Source organism: Hesperophylax consimilis, chromosome 15, assembly GCF_061612785.1.
Source record: "Hesperophylax consimilis isolate HC1 chromosome 15, BYU_Hcon_1.0, whole genome shotgun sequence".
Taxonomy (NCBI): domain Eukaryota; kingdom Metazoa; phylum Arthropoda; class Insecta; order Trichoptera; family Limnephilidae; genus Hesperophylax; species Hesperophylax consimilis.
Genome location: NC_142850.1, coordinates 37,117,282 through 37,132,210, shown reverse-complemented (window position 1 = coordinate 37,132,210; position 14,929 = coordinate 37,117,282).

Below are 14,929 nucleotides of genomic sequence, written 5' to 3'. Positions count from 1 at the left end.
TTATTCAGTATGGACGTGAAACCTTTATTAGAATAGTCAGCAATATACGGAAGACGTAATAATTGAATTAGAGTGAACGGACGTGAAACCTATATTAAAAGGAACTTTCAATATACAAAAAATATACACCCGGACGTGAGTATGTACGTGACGCTAGAAATGTATGAAAGTGTAATAAACATCAAAACCTGCATTATTATTATTTATATCAAAAAAATATGATATTAGCGATTATTGTGAGTAAAACATAGTGCAATATTCACAAAAACAATCTAAAAAAAGAACTAGAAGTGCTGGACGCCCAAAGACGGATTTACGCACGGACGTAATAAATGTTGTGGGATCTATATATATATAGGCCGTTGTTATGCCCCTTATATTATAAAACCCCTTACGATTGCATGACTTATTCTGATATGGGAGATATATTTCACCTTAAAAATAATCAATATAAATATTGTTTATTTTAATTCTTTTATACACGGTGTCCGGAAACTCGTAGTACAAGCGGGAAACTGGAGAATCTACACCACATGGGGAACCCAAAAAAACATAAAGTTTTTTGATTTGAGCATTTTCAAAAAAAAAAAAAAAACAAAAAAAAATATTTTTCGGCTATTTTAGGGTTAAAGTTTTTTCTGGTGTTTAGGGTTGAATAACAGATGTTTTAACCCTGCAGAGCAGAAATATTTTATGATTACACCGGGTTAAATGAAGGGTGATTTCAAAATAATGCTTCAAATCCGAGTTTCTTCATTTGTTTTACTTTCAAATAGTTTTAATTAGTTGGGTACTTTGATCTTCAGTAATAATTTATAAGAATTTGATTAAAAAAAAAAAAAAAAAAAAAAAAAAAATCAACTTCAAACTCGATTTACTCGATAACGAAAGCTCAAATAAAAAAAAATATACTACAAAATCGACTCCAAATGTGATGTAGATTCACCAGTTTCCCGCATGTACTACGAGTTTCCGGACACCCTGTATATCGAGACAAATAGACATCTATAATTTTTGCAATCTTTTGTTTATTTTGAATATCTACTTATGTGAGACTTCTTATCATTTTTACCAATGTATCTTATTTTATTATACGCTTTTGTTTTAATATTTTTTTTTTTTCATCCTATTTTTTTTTTCTCTACTGTTTTAATTTTGAAGAATTTATAATAACTGCGATACTCAACTATACTAGAATGTAAAAGTCTATTAGGTGTAATAAATAAATTAACAAATAAATAAACAACACAAAATATTTCTTACTCTTCTAATGAAGTTTTCACGTTCATAGTGAATTAATTAATTAATTACAGCATCTGTGGTTGAGAGGTAAGACTCTAAACTCGCAATCCGAATCCCGTAATCTGACGATCAAACCCGGCGTGCCCAAATAAATTTTTATTTGTTTGTGTTTTTTCACAACTAATACATTAAACATAATATAAAGTGTGTTTGAAACACGTTCCAGAGTGAAATATACTCTCAGTATCGCCCTGGTCTGAGACCACCATTCCGAATAGAAACGTTATTTCTAAGCTTTTGCCGTGTTTGGTGACCAGATATAAATATTCAGGTACTTTTCTACATTTCTCTTCCCCATCTTCTTCCCCTCGCCAATACCTTAACCCTTGTACTCAGATTATGGATGCCACAGTCTCGCTGTTCCAGACGGGAGCGATTGAGACTCTTGTGCTGTATATAAAAAATATATGTATATATATATATATAAAAAATATATAAATATATATATATATTTATATAAAAAATATATGTATATATACATATGTTTTATTTTTTTGGCATCCAGAAACACACCAGACCTGACAACAAACTATCTATTGATAGTGAGAAGTTTGAATTAATATCTTGTTGCATCTTGTATACAAACGTACCTACTGGGCGCAAGCGTGTGACAATTTTTTTACAACGATATCCTTAGTAAAAATGTATCATTTCATAACGCGCCAGTTCGCTCTATTGCAGAGGGTGGTCGGACATTTTTAGGTTGGGACATCAATTTACCGTCCACTGTAAACCATCTTACAAAAATGTCCACCCGCGCAGGGCGCTTTTTAGTTCTGAGTGCTACGTGGCATCGTTGTAAATGAACTAAATGTTTATTTTTCGGAATAACTTTATTGAGTAAAACTTCAAATTGTAATATTTAAATATTGAAGACAATATTAGTGATTTCTAAACGAAAATCTGAAACAGAAAAATCAGAAAAGGAAACGGTCACATCTGGGACCAGATGTGACCGTTTCCTTTTCTGATTTTTCTGTTTCAGATTTTCGTTTAGAAATCACTAATATAGTCTTCAATATTTGAACTAAATGTTGCCAAATCTAGCGTTTTGCTTCACCAAGGGCTCAAACAATACATAAAAAATGTACAAATTCGCAAACAGCAATGGGGACGCAATACTATCGACGTAATGCGTGGACGCAGCACGGCCGTCGTTATGTATACAAAATAATATCTACTCGTGATCGGTCACGAGGATACAATACCATCGACGCAGCACTTCCGTTGTTACGTATTCAATATAATAATATCTGTTTTTATATTTAACTTAATTAGTTCAACCTCAAATTGTAATATTTTAATTAATGAGTTAAACTTATTATTATCATTATGTTAAAAATAAAAATATTTTTATTTATATTTCTTACCATCTTTAGAGTTATAATATTTCAATCACTTTTCTGAAAATCAAATGCTTGTGCTTAGGAAAAGACAACTATATATTTTAACATATATTTATAATGCAAATATTATTACAAAAACTATTAATAACCTTACAAGAAAATACAATAAAAGTAATAAAAACAGGTTATTTATAAATAATACCTAGGAATGATAAGCAGAAACATAATATGTGGAGTTTATTAAACAGAATTGAAAAGTACCTACACGGCACACACGCTAATGTAATATATCTAAAGAAAAACACTGTAAAACCATTTCAAATAAAAATTCTTGCCTTAGAAGAATATGTTCAACATATGTATAATAACATTCTCTCTGATTCTATCTTCAATGTAACCAAAATAAATATAAAAACTCAATTAAAAATGTTTTAAACGTGTACCAAACTGCATAAAATGTAATGACATTTATTATGTAATATTATGTTACAATAATCTTCTGTTTTAATAATCTCCTGTTATAATAATCTCATGTTATAATAATCTCCCTCTTGAATAACGTTATTTTTTTAAGAAAAAGGAAACAATACTTCTTTTTAAACCACTTATTTATTTAACACAATATTTGGGTTCAATCCAAACCGGTCGACGAAATATAAATTAAAATAAAGTGGTTTAAAACAAAGTATTTGTTTCATTTTTTATAATGTCAAGCCACAAAGTGTTTGCTTTCTTCGATAAAATTAATATTTTTTTAGATAAATTTAAGAATAGTGTTTAAATTTTTACATACATAATAGAATAGTATATTGAGGAAATCTGTAATTGGTTTCTCAGTTAGGTAAATTACACACGTATAAATGAACCACATTGTAAACTGTTGATTTCCCTGATATAAAATAAATAAATAAATAATAATAAGAAAAGTTATAAGGTGGTATAAGAGAATTTTAAATTGATTTTTTTTGTAACTGTTATAATTTTTCTCAGATATATCTAGGAGTAATTTATTAAAAATATATATTATTGGGGAAGACAAAGGTGAGGAAGTACCTGACTATTCAGATATAGTCACTAAACACGGCTAAAGCCACTTGGAGCAAAGTTTCAATTCTGAATGGTGGTCTTACACCAGAGCGATACTGGGAGTAACTTCCACTCTGTTGATAATTCTCAGTCGAAGTATATTACAGTAAATATGACCGAATCGGATAGGAACACATTATCTCAGTTGGTAGAGTCACGGCCTGGAAAACCAAAGGTCCTGGATTCGAGTCCCAAATGTGACAGTGCCTTTTTCAGATTTTTCCGTTTCAGATGCTCGGTTGAGTTTCGCTAATATTGTCTTCATTAATTAAAAATAATACCTAATCTAGATCGGCCACAGGTTCGCAATACTATCGATGTAATGCGTGGATACAGCACTACCATCGATACGTATTGTAAATAATATCTATTCGTGAACGGACGCAATACTACCAACGTAATGCGTACACGCAGCAAGATCGTCGTTATGCATTAAAAACCACGCACGATGCTTTTTAGTTCTGAGTGTCAAGCGGCATCGTTGTAAATTAACCGTCTATGGTTAACGATTCGTCTATGGTTAACTGTAGTGCTAAGATCTGAAATTTCCGCGTCCCTTATAAACTAGCCGAAAAATTAATAGGAGTTGTTTAAAGCCACAATAAATAGATTTAAATTAAAGTTTAAACCTTCTACGTTTTGTGGGATCAAAAGTTTTAGTTAAGATTTCAAAGTGTGAGTGATTTTTGCGCAAAAACTAATTAAAGTAAAAAAATATTAAATGTCAAGTTGAGTGACTTTGTCTATGCAATAAAACAAATATTAAATAGTGATTGCCACCATCAATTTTTCATCAAGCATAATTAAAGAGGGGCATTTGTGAACTTACTAAAATAGTGATGTCTAGCACACGTAGCAAAACCCCAATAATTTCGGAAGATAAATTGAACATGGATAAGATTATTGAATACATTGATAAAAAATTTGAAACCCTGAAAAAAGATATATTTACAAAAATTGATTTACAAACTACAGAAACTACAAAAAGTATTGATTTTATCAGTGCTCAATACGATGAGATGTTAAAAAAAATTGAGGTCTCAAATAATTTAAATCGAGCGATTCAAACAGATTTTGAAAATATAAAAAAAGACCAAATGGAAAAAAATATGATTATTAAAAAACTTGAAATCCGACTTTCTGATTTGGAAACGTTATCAAAATCTAATAGTTTGGAAATAGCAGGAATTCCACAACAAAACCGCGAACAACCTGTGGAAATTGTTAAAAAAGTTGCTGCCGCAGCAGGAATCCACCTCTTACACACTGATATAACTGACGTCACGAGAGTCTCAGACAGACGAAATGAAGCCCCTCCTAAACTTCTTGTGACCTTTTCCGATAAAAGAAAAAGAGATTCCCTCCTTGATAAGAAAAAGGAAATAAATTATAATGAAATCAAGGATCTGGCGACATCTCGAATCTTCATCGGGGAAGAATTAAGCCCGTATCATAAAGAAATCCTATGGAAAACAAAACAATTATCAAAAGAAAAAAATTACCAATATGTATGGTACAAACAGGGTAAAGTTATGATACGCAAAAAACAAGATGATAAAATTATCTACATTAAGCACCTTGATGATATGGTGAAAATAATTTAGTGAATAATATGAACAACATTACTTAATCCACTTAATAATTTAAATTGAGAAAATGAATAACGCACTAACAACAAACATACCAAACATATCATCCATAAACAATAATTTTAACATAATGCACCAGAATATTAGAAGTATCAATAAAAACTTTGATGAACTACAAATATTGATGAAAAGCTTAAATTTAAAATGGGATATTATTATTCTTACTGAATGTTGGCTAACTGATAAATACTACCCCCTACAAATTGGGAATTATGTCCCTTACTCTACAATAATGAACAACACAAAAAATGATGGTGTCATCGTATATATTAAAGAAGATATAGAAGCTGATGTCAGAGAGATCTGTATCAATAATGCAAACTGTCTAAGTATATCAATCGGTAATAACACAACAATACTCGCAATTTATAGATCTCCTTCTACACAAAATCTAGAACCATTCCTCAACTCCTTATCTAATCAACTAAGTCTACTAAAAAGAACTAAAGATGTATTTATCATCGGTGATATAAATATTGATATTCTTGAAAATGGCCATCCAAAAAAATTTGATTATATGCAAACACTAGCATACCATGGATATAAAAGCCTAATTGATGAACCAACACGTGTATATAATGAAAGCAAAACTTGCATTGATCATATCTTTTGTAAAACTAATAGAAAAACTCAAGCCATTATTTGTACTACCACACTGACAGACCATTATACAATAATTCTATCTATTACAAAAAAAAATACATATGTAAACCAAAAAAAGAAATCACTCCTAACGAAATCTGAAACAAATTGGGAAAACGTCAAATGCGAGTTAACAGTGAATGACTGGACAAGCCTTCTGGAAAAAGATGATACTGATACTGCTTGGAGTTATTTTATAGAAGTTTTACAGAACATTATCCTATCAAACACCAAAACCATAGAAAAAAAGTTATCTCATAAAAATTTACACATTAAACCTTGGATTAGTCAGAATATTATAAACTCAATCAGAAAAAGAGATGAACTGCACAAAAAAGTCAAAAACAACCCTTATGATATCCTAACACTTCGATTCTACAAAAGATATCGTAATACATGTAAAAATGTAATACGTTATGCTAAAGAAACATTCTATAAAAACAAGATTGATGAATGTAATAATGATTCACGTAAACTCTGGCAGATCATAAATGAAATAACTAATGCTAAAGCCTCACATAATGACAATAGCATTAAGGAATTAAACATTGATGAGATTCCCACATCTTTTACAGAACACCCGGACAAACTTCTTGACTTTATAAACAACTATTTTTGCAATATAGGCTCAAACTTAGCAAATAAAATTAAACAAAATTCAATTAGTACTATCGAAAATACAGTGAGGATTGACGATGTAAATCAAGAAAACAGCCTCAATATTGTCAAGATAACAAGTGATGAAATAAGAAATATTATAGCCTCCCTAAATATAAATACTTCATCGGGAAATGAACTGATATCAAGCAAATCAATTAAATATCTACAAAATGAGTTAATCCACCCACTGACGTATCTTATAAATCTGTCAATATCAAATGGTATTTTTCCTGCTTGTCTTAAAATTGCTACGATCATTCCAATATATAAAAACGGTCCCAAAAATGATGTATCAAACTATCGACCAATTAGTATTTTAACTACACTATCAAAAATATTAGAAAAAGTTATAAAAAAACAAATGCTTACATTTTTGGATTCTAATAAAATATTATCATCTACGCAGTATGGTTTTAGGGAAAACCTGGGTACTGGTGACGCTATAGCTAATGTAACAAATACAATTATTAGAAAATTGGATGAAGGCAAAAAATGCCTAGCAGTTTTCATTGATCTTCAAAAAGCTTTCGATACCATTGACCACGAAATACTGTATTTAAAACTAAAAAAAAATGGAATAACCGAAACAACCCTAAACCTACTTAGAAGTTACTTAACGGGAAGAGAACAATTTGTACAAATTGGTAGAAGAAGGAGCAAAACTCTACCAATTAAGTACGGTGTCCCCCAGGGAAGTGTATTAGGACCTATACTATTTCTAATTTACATAAATGACCTTATGAATCTTCCCATCAAAGGAAACATAATGAGCTTTGCAGATGACACTGTAATTTTATTCCATGAACAAGATTGGACAAGCACATATAAGGAGGCTGAACATGGCCTAACTGTTCTTCAAAACTGGCTTAAAGCAAACTCCCTTACATTAAATGTGAATAAAACCAAATATTTAATTTTCTCCAAAAACAAAAGAGGACAACCAATGAATGAGCATATACTCAAACTACATGAATGTCAAAAAAAATTTCCTCAATGTTCCTGCTCGATTATAACTCAAACCAAAAGCATAAAATATCTTGGTATTGAAATTGACGATAAACTACACTGGGATTCACACATTGATCGAACTTCAAAAAAGTTAACTAAACTCATCTACTTCTTCAAAAAATTACGGAACATTTTGTCAGCTAGGGATTTAAAGAGAGTTTACTATGCTTTATGCCACTCCAAATTGGAATATGGAATAATAGGATGGGGCTCAGCAGTATCAAAACATATAAAACAGCTGAAGGTAACTCAGAATTGCATCATAAAGACCATACTAAAGGTTCCCATAAGGACATCAACAACAGAAATTTTTAAACAATTTGACGTTCCAAGCATACAGAAAATCTATGCCAAAAACATTTTGGTACAACACCTCAAAAATAATTCTCAGGAAAACACCTCACATACTCATAATACCAGAGCCAAACAAACAGAGATACTAACTATACCAAAGTGTAACTCTACCTTTGGACAAAGAAGCTCTGAATTTTTAGCAGTAAAGGTATATAACAAACTCCCACTTAGTATCAAACAAATCAAAACAAAAAACAACTGCATTAAGAACATTAAATCTTGGCTTAAGGAATTACCGGAAAAAGAACTTACTAGCATATTTAAAACATCGTCGTAGAAGTTTCTGGAAACCCTTACCCAAAACATGAAGTCGAACCATAGAAGTCGCTGAAAAATTATTCAAAACCTAGTCCCCCTCAGCACAGGATCTCCTAGTGAGGAGGACTATAAAAATCTATATCAATTAATCATATAAATATATATAATTCTTATAAAAATGTTTAAAAAAATGTAATATAGTAACTAAATAAAAAAAAAAAAAAAAAAATAAAAAAACCCAATGTTGCCAAATCTGATGATTTACTCAACCAAACGCTCAAATAATATACGACAATGTACTCGCGAATGGCCATGGGGACGCAGTACTATCGAAGTAATGCGTGGACGCAGCACGATCGTCGCTATGCATTAAAAACCATGCAAGACGCTTCTTAGTCCTGAGTGTCAAGCGGCACCGTTGTAAATTAACCAAATGTTGCCAAATCTGATGATTTACTCAACCAAACGCTCAAATAATACATAACATGCACTCATGAATGGCCACGGGACGCAGTACTATCGAAGTAATGCGTGGACGCAGCAAAACCGTCGTTATGTATTCATAATAATATATTAGCGTGATCGGCCATGGGGACGCAATACTATCAAAGTAATGCGTGGATGCAGCACGACCGTCGTTATGTATATTAAATAATATCTACTCGTAATCGGTCTCGAGGACGCAATACTATCGACGTAATGCGTTGACGCAGTACGATCGTCGTTATGTATCGAAAATTATATCGACCGTCGTCGTATATTCAAAATAATATCTACTCGAGATCGTTCACTGGGACGCAATACTATCGATGTGATGCATGGAAGCAGCACGATTGTCATTATGTGTTAAAAATAGTATATTCTCATGAGCGACTATGGGGACGCAGTACTATCGACGTAATGCGTGGACGCAGCACGACTGTCGTAATGTATTCAAAATAATATCTACTCGCGAACGGCCATGGGGACGCAATACTATCGACTTAATGTGTGGATGAAGTACGACCGTCGATATGTATATAAAATAATATCTTTTTTGCTGTTTGTTTTTGGGGTGTTATGCCGTGTTGCGCTAACTCCTTCTTTAGCCGACGTTTCGGACAGCGTTGCAGTGTCCATCATCAGGGCAGATCCGGTAGATCCGAAGATGTAGGTAGATCCGAAGATGTCACATCTTCGGATCTACCGGATCTGCCCTGATGATGGACACTGCAACGCTGTCCGAAACGTCGGCTAAAGAAGGAGTTAGCGCAACACGGCATAACACCCCCAAAACAAACAACAAAAATGCTTTTGGCCGTGAGAATCTAAAAACTTACAAAATAATATCTACTCATAATCGGTCTCGAGGACGCAATACTATCGACGTAATGCGTAGACGCAGCACGATCGTCGTTATGTATCGAAAATTATATTACTTCGTGGACGCGGCAAGATCGTAGAAATGAATAAAAACACACACTGCTCGATATATACATCGTGTAGCGAACCTGTCGGCAAAATGTCAAACGTTCAATATTCGTTTCCAGACATTCTGAGAGATTTTTTGCTTCCACAAAAATTTTTGCCATACGATTCTACATGGGGTAAGCATCGTTCTGGCCAATTTTGACGTCAAAACATTGTAGCGTCCGTATATCGGACGCATATATAATAATAATAATTGGATAATTTGTAGAGCGCCGCTTTTGTGAAAAATCACCTCAAGGGCGCTTGATAGGCGCACCTGATGTTGCTATGTTATAAATGCGCCATGTTGGAAGCCAGTTGCTATGTTATAAAGTTAAGAGATAGGGCCCTCACAATAGGGCGCCAGTTGCCATGTCATAAAAGTCCCCATCATAGGTGACAGTTTTTTTTAAATTTATTAACCAATATACATATAATACATAATTAACAATATATATAATATATAATATTAGTGGTAACAATACCTCCCTAATTGAGAAATTCTCGTGTTTAGGGAGGGAGCACTATCAAATTGACAGTACTATACATACTTATCAGTTGTTACAATTTGGATGCATGAAGGACTACTTTTTTTATACATAATGAAAATATAAGATGCAATTTTTTTTTTGTACATAATGAAATTTTTTTTACACATAATTAAAAATATAAGATGGCATTTTTTTTTGTACATAATGTAAATATAGGTTGGCACATCGTAACACATACTTAGAAATTATTTAATATTAAAATGTTTTTTGAGTTTTTGTTTAAAAATTTCATAATTCCTCTCGGATTGTATTTCTATAGGGAGTTCGTTAAAGCATTTTATTGCTGAGTATGTGAAATGTTGTTGGGCTGTTGCAGGGATTATTATTTGTCCTAAGGTTCTCGGTCTGGTGCTGAATGACTTTATTGTTAGTTTGTCTTTATGGATTTGTAGTAATGCGTTTTTTGATACATTTTATTAATTGGTAATACTTTGAATTCATCTAATAATTTTTGGGTTGAATAGTCTAATTGTTTCTTTAGAATTATTTTGATGAGTCTTCTATGTACTATTTCAAGTGGGGTTAAGTTGGTTTTATACGCTCCTCCCCATCCTATTATTCCGTATTGCAGAACTGATTGGGCTAATAACCTTTCGTAGCAAAGATTTATGTAATATATTTCTTAGTTTGAGGAATACGTAATAAAGTTTACGTATTCTATTTACAGTTTGCGCAATATGTTCTGTCCATTTAATATGTTGAACTATAATTATGCCTAAATATTTAATATTACTTTTTTTGAGATTTTTGAGCATTTAGGTGAATTGCAGTTGTCAGTATGATTATTACAAGAGTTATGGATAATTATATTGGAATTTATTGTTGGGTGCATTTTGTCTGATAATGTGAAAGTCATGAAATAGGTTTTGTCCGAGTTTAAGGAGAGGTAGTTGTCATCCAACCATTGTTTTAAGTTGTTTATTTATATATTCGCAGTTTGATAGGCTTCTTCAAAGTCAAAGGCTTTTCTTAGATCGATGAATATACTTAAACATTTATTTCCCGTGTCAAGAGCTTTATATATTATAGAGGTTATTTTTGCGATTGCATCTTGCGTACCTAAATTTTCTCTGAAGCCGAATTGGTTATCATTCATAATTTTATTTGAAGTGATATTGTAACGGACGTACTGCTCCGGGCTCGGCCGCTGTCGCCCACGTTAAAATTATAAATTAAGAAATATGTAAATGTATGTAAAATTAAACTATAATGACCCTCTATGTATGTAAAATTATGTAAAAATGAAAATGTAATGTTAAATGTAAAAACAATAAATGAAACGTTGGAGCTTGGCTAGGGGACACGAGCAGAGAAGTATACTGGGAGAGCTGGTGGATATCATAATAGCATTTAATTCGGGCACGATTATGAGAATCGTGCCTATACGAGAGGTAACGTTCGGCCAAGGCCCGAGGCAAAGGGCCGTGCGCCGTCATGGCGTGCGAGGTGATTTGCCGTCAGAACGTTCCACGGGCGCGATTCTGAGTATCGTGCCCGAACAAAGAAAGGCCGTGGTCGCGTTCGACCACGGGCCCGAAACTACCGGCCGAGAGGCGGTAAATGAACCGGCGGCGCGCCGCGATCGCGTCACAACATGGCTCTCGATTCTAGGAATCAAAGAGAAAGTGGACCCGTGTGAGCGTCGCGCGCCCGCCGGCGGCCTATAAAACGGGCAACAGGCCCTCAGAAAGGCAGATTTTCAGAAACCACCACCAGCTCTACACATCTCTCTCTGCTCTGCCCTCTACCTCGATCCGACTTCTGACTCTGCTAGCCTTCTTTCACTCTGACCCCCGCCTCACCCTGGACCACGGACTTGCCTACCCCTTCGGACCAGACCCGGAATCAGCATCAAGAACAAGCGACAAGCTATCGGACCAGCTCTACAGCGGCTTCAGAGACGCCCCGCTCTACCCCTCCACGCCACTGAAGGACGACGCCTTCCGCCTTCACAGATTGGGATCACCGGCCCATTTACAGTCTTATGTGTCACACAATTACGTCTGATACAGATATGTTTAGTTAATTGTGACTTTACGACTTTTTCAAATATTTTTGCTACGTTAGATATAATAGATATGGGACGGTAGTTCGAGACGTCAGATGTAATTCCTGATTTGAAGATCGGGGTAATTATTGTATTTTTATATATTTTTGGGTAAATTCCTTGCTGTATGCTGTTATTAATGATATGTGCAATTGGTTTTGATATTAATTGTCTCATTTGTTTTAATACATTTACTGTGATATTATCAAAACCAGGGCTCGCGGACACTCGTAGGTTCATTATATATTTTTTTCTATTTCTATTTGGGTGCATTTTTCAAATATTTTGGCAAGTTTGTGTGGATGTATTGGTAGTATTTTTAGGTTGGAACGAGTCGATTTTTTTGGCTAGTTTCTCTCCGACTTTAGCGAAGTAGTTGTTGAAAATATTTGCAATTTTAGTTGGTTCTTTTATTGAGTCTATTGTTTCGTTGTAATAAGTTATTTTATTTATTTCTTTTTTTTTATTACCGTTGCCAATAATGTTGTTAATTGTAGCCCAGACTTTTTTGTTATCTTTACCACTATCTTCAATTTTTACCTTGAAGTAATTTTCTTTTGTTTTTTTAATTAAATTTGTAAGATTGTTTCTGTATTGTTTATATAATTCTAATAAAGTTAAGTCATTAGGTTGTTTTCGGGTTTGATAATTTTTTTTTTGTATTAGGCAATTCACCCTAAAAAGAGTGCTATGTGCCGTTAAAGTTAAGGGAGATGGTTATAATTTTATGGGAAATCTATACGGGAATATTAAATCTCAAATATTGAAGTCATTCAAGTCTATGAACTTGTATAGAACTGAGAAAATGCGAGAATTGTTGAAAGAAAGTAAATAAGGAATACTAAGGGGAGATTGGTGGGTGATTTTTATAAGTAAACGATAAATGCCTTTGAAAGATGAATGATTTTTACAATTAAAGAAAACATGATCAAGAGTCTTATTTTCCATGCCGCACTGGCAGAGTGGACTATCTAGGACCCGGATTTTAAACAAATGGGATGCAATGGAGCAATGACCAATTCTCATTCTCGAGATACAGGATATAAATCTTTTGGATTTTTTCTTGCCGTGTTTACTTGGAATATGATTTTGTATTCCAGCATAAAAAGCACCAGTTCGGGTTTTCGTATTAGTCCAATTTTCTTCCCAGGAGCGAATCATGTTGGATTTAAGAATTGGGATGACGTCAGAGATAGGAATTCTAAAATCTAAAGGATTAGAGCCAGAAATTGTTCCAAGTTTAGCTAGAGAATCGGCTTTCTCGTTACCCTCAATTCCTAAATGGCCAGGTACCCAAACCAATATTGTCTCGAAATTTAATTCATTTAAAGATTTAAGGGTGTTTCTGATATTATAAATAATATAGTCTTCTGGTTTATGGATATTTGAGGAAATTTTCAACACTGCGCTTAGTGAGTCAGTGCACAGTAAAGCTCGTCGAATATTGAAAATCTGGATTTGGCTCAAAGCTTGTTCAATTGCGAAGCATTCTGCAGTAAATATAGAAAATTCTTTATGCAATTTATAAGACAAATCTAAATCGAATTCGGGAGTGTGTACCGCAGCTCCACAATCTTTGTTATCAGACTTAGAACCATCTATGTAAATGAGTGAAAATTCTGGAAACTTAGAAGATGTAATGTTTTTAAATTTTTCCTAAACATTTTGATTAGATGAGGTTAAAATATCAGTTCGGAAGTCTGAAGTTATAACGTTGGGGATATAATTGATAAAATCAAATGGGATGGTGAAAATAGCAAGGATAGGATCTTTTTGTAGATTTTGGAGGGAAGAAGACAGAGATTTGAATGAAAGAAAACTTTTTAGAAGGAAAAGAAGTCGATTTTTATCTGTCGATCTTTTTTCGTTATTTAAGTTATTGAACAAATAATCAAGGCTTTGTTCTAAAGGGTGGCGCGATACAGAAAAAGATTTAAAAATATATTTATCAGCCAGGAATTGTCTCCTCAAAATTAAGGGGGGATTAACACATTCTACCTGGAGAGAATTAGTTGGGGAAGATTTCATGGCTCCAATATTTATTCTGAGCGCTTTGGACTGAATTCTTTCAAGTTTTTAGTCCAAATATTTAGGAAGAGGATCGAAAAGAAATGTTCCATAATCCAAATGGCTTCGCACTAGAGCACCATACATTAATTTAAGAGTAGTAGGATGAGATCCCCACCACACTCTGGAAACAGCTCGCATAATATTTAGCCCCTTTTCACACTTAGCCGAAATGTTCTGAATATGCGGGAGCCAGGAAAGTTTATGATCCAAAAGTAGTCCAAGAAATTTAATTTGCTTAACGATTTGAAGAGGGACATTATCAAAGCAGACAGAAAAGGGGGTATTTTTCTTTTGCGCGTAAAAGCCACTACTTTGGTTTTAGACGTAGCTAAATTCATCCCATTTGTCAACAACCAAACTTTAATATTATGTAAAGCCAAATTCAATTCCTTCGCAGCGCGCGATAGATTTTTGTGTGATAAATATATAAGGAAATCATCAGCAAAATAAAGTCGCTTGATAGATGAAGGAATTACACTGTCTAAATCACTTATATATATATTAAAT